Source organism: Protomyctophum bolini (genome assembly GCF_963924005.1).
Source record: "Protomyctophum bolini genome assembly, chromosome: 17".
NCBI classification, from domain to species: Eukaryota; Metazoa; Chordata; class Actinopteri; order Myctophiformes; family Myctophidae; genus Protomyctophum; species Protomyctophum bolini.
The window spans coordinates 6,295,515-6,298,908 of record NC_137878.1 but is presented as its reverse complement, the minus strand read 5'-3'; the positions used below and the strand labels follow the sequence as shown (position 1 = coordinate 6,298,908).

General features: G+C 45.5%; 1 protein-coding gene across 1 annotated transcript in view; it reads left to right on the top strand.

Annotated features, from left to right (window-relative positions):
* The window catches only part of LOC308332402 (dolichyl-diphosphooligosaccharide--protein glycosyltransferase subunit STT3B-like), a 186,164-nt gene extending 183,899 nt beyond the window's left edge, over positions 1 to 2,265 (top strand). Inside the window, exon 17 of the transcript XR_013965710.1 lies at positions 2,193 to 2,265. The gene's annotated coding sequence lies outside the window, so the exon portion shown is untranslated. The remainder of the gene's footprint in view (positions 1 to 2,192) is intronic.
* The last annotated feature ends 1,129 nt before the right edge of the window (positions 2,266 to 3,394 follow it).

Sequence of the window (3,394 nt, the reverse complement as noted above, 5' to 3'; positions counted from 1 at the left end):
CTTAAAGCTATTGGTTTTGATAGCACATCAGTGAGCTGGATGCAATCCTACCTGGAGGGGAGAGAACAGATGGTGGAAGTGAACGGAACACTGTCCCCCCCCCTCCCAGTGAGCTGTGGCGTCCCACAAGGAAGCATACTAGGGCCTTTACTGTTCCTAATATATGTAAACGACATGACTTCAGCTTGTGACTGCAACTTGTTCCTGTTCGCAGACGACTCAGCACTGCTGGTCTCGGACAGGAACAAACTGCAGGTTGAAAAGACCCTCAGCTCTGAACTCGGTAGAATCTGCACCTGGCTCGCTGATAACAAACTATCCTTACACCTGGGAAAAACTGAATCCATTCTCTTCGGATCAAATAGTAATCTCAAAAAGGCAGATGGCGGCTTCTTGGTTAGAGTTGGTGATGATATTATCACACGGAAGGATCAAATTACCTACCTAGGTTCCATCCTGGAGGCCAATCTTTCCGGTGATAAGATGGCCACCAACGTAATCAAAAAAGTCAATCAAAGAACAAGATTCCTCTACAGGATCTCCTCACTGGACGACAAAAACACCTTGAAGACCTTAACAGGAGCCCTTGTACAAGGTTTCTTTGACTATGCATCCACCTCCTGGTACCACAGCACCTCAAAGGCCCTTAAAACAAGGCTCCAGACCTCCCAAAACAAACTGGTCAGGCTCCTACTTGGCCTCACCCCCCGAACCCACCTCACCCCTGCCCACTTTGACAGGCTGGGATGGCTTAGGGTCGACGACAGAGTACAGCATCTTGCAATGGGTCTGGTCCACAAGATTAGATACACCACCAAGATACCCATGTACCTGTCTAAATACTTCCTTAATGTAAACGAAGTCCACACCCACAACACCAGAGGGAGTGCAACAAACCATGTACAACCCAGATTCGGCACAAACAAGGGACTAAATTCTTTTCGCTCCTATGCGACCAAAATGTGGAACGCCCTACCAACAGTCATTAAGACATGTGAATCCCTTGGCTCCTTCAAAACTGCTCTCAAAGGGCACCTACGGATGGCTGCAATTCGAAACTGGCCTCTGTAAAAGCTGAATTTGTATCTGGATTGTACTATGTTTTTGTATGGACGTGGTGTTGGGTGCCTGCACATATGCACACATGGCATCAACGCATGGTGTTGTGTGCAGGCGCCCTACACTCTGTCCTCTGTACTATGGATTGTACTATGTTTTTGTATGGACGTGGTGTTGGGTGCCTGCACATATGCACACATGGCATCAACGCATGGTGTTGTGTGCAGGCGCCCTACACTCTGTCTTTCGTTTTCTTTTCTTTTATCCCCCTGTTCCCCTCACTGTATATATACTTTTTTTCCCTTTTCGCTTCCTATATGATGAATTCCTGTTCTGTTCTTTAACTACATAGAAGTGTCTATTTGTTTGTCTCTAAATGTTTTGATGAATTGAACAATGTGGACCCTGTTGATAAACAAGTGTAAGGCTTAATTGGGTCGTCCACTCACAGTTAACAGTCTTTGTATTGAGTTTGTGCTTGAAATGTACTGTAATTCTGCAAACTGTTAATAAAGATTTCAATCAATCAATCAATCAAAGCCCCTCATTAGCAGACCTGGAGCAGAGCTGACGTTTATCCAGGCGACAACGTCTGCGTTAACACATTTGACTACATAGCCAGCTAAACCCACATTATAAACCATGTTCTTCCCCTGCTTAATACGCTAAACCCGCTATTTGTTTTACGTGTTATTTCGCCGTTTTTTTTAATAATTTAAAGAATAGCGGATTTGTCGCGGACCTGGTGACGAGGCCGACGCGTTATGATGACGTCACGGGAATCGACCCGTGCACTGGGCTGCAAGGGGCTTCTGGAAAATGAGTTCAATGCAAGTGAACGGTGGTTTTCACTGGGCTCCATGCGTTTGTTGTTCTTCCCCCCCATCACGACGGTGGAATTATCTTTCGGTTCGACAACAAGCCATTGGACTATTTTCACGGGGATTGATCATGGATCAAAGGCGCAAATACTTCGGCGTATGCTCCAAATAATCCTGGCAGCCTCGGTATGTGTCCATATTTAAATATAAATAAAGCGCGGAAAATCAATGCCCATCTGAAAGGACCTATACAGTATATTTTATGTGATGCCGTGTGGTTGGCTCTTTTGTGCTGTTCGACAAAGTCTTTAGAAGAAGAAAAAAAAACATGGCTCTAATATGTAAATATGTTATGTATAGAAAATGTTTTAAAAGGGTTATAATATATTGGAGTATTGTGGTGATTCTTTTTTCTTTTCATTTTTTTTTTTTAATATGCAGATAAAATGTTTTCTCTCTCTGTTTAATTTCATGTGAGATTAATGTTATTTTCATTTTGTTTTTCAACAGACAGAACAGCGAATGCAATAATCTAGTTCGGAGGGACGTGGACTTTTGTGGAAAGAACCGAATGTGAATTTTTTTACGACGACGTTCTCTCTCCCCCCCCCCCCCCCCCCCCCCCCCCCCCCCCCCCCCCCCATTTCTCCCTTCAGAAGTCTAGATTGTATATTCTGCTGCTAGGGGGTTTCAGAATAAATATGGAAATGAGCGACCGTAGCGGTTGTAAATCAGCCACTTCTTGGCGTCCTGTTGGAGGGGAGCGCTGCTGTGGTTCAACTGGGGCAGCCCCCGTTGCCTCATTATAGCGCTTTCCATCACGTTGATGTGTGACTTTCGGTCTTCTTTTGGCGTCAACGTGCTGACACAAAGTATTCCGCACTATAGTAGAAATCAAGACGCAATATGTTGGGGGAAGTGAAGGGGGGGCGACGGTCCGTGTACAGGCGTTCATGCAGGCAACTCGATATACTATAGGAACTTAAAGCTGCAATCCATAACCTAAAAATGGCTTGCCCGGAACTTGAACCCGCGGGGACTCTCCTGCCCCTCGCGCCAACGTTTTACCGTCAAGCTATAGGAGTTGTGCTTTGCCCAACAAAAAGCACTGAGGTCATAATATTATGGTGCCATGCGAGAGCAAAGCACCAAGGTGTACGTCGACGTTGTCGACTCTGTCCTGCACGATTCACAGGAGAGTTGCACAGCTCATATCTGCATGTCGGCGGATTCTGAAGAATCAACCTGAGACCGTTCAAGAGGAGTAATCGGGACATAGACGGAGATGGTCAAGTCACGCTTAGCGTCGTGTGTGCCTTTCTTGATTGAACGCAACGGCACACCTATTCTGTGTCTTGTCCTGAAGTAGTCGTGAAAATCCTTTCCTCCTTGCCACAGTGGCACTTGGGAGGACAAAACAGGATGATCTTTTTAGAGGGCCTCGTTTTAAGCAGGCCTCTGAAGTATCGGGACAATTGTGTGTTATTTCAGATTGTTTTGCAATTCACTATGAA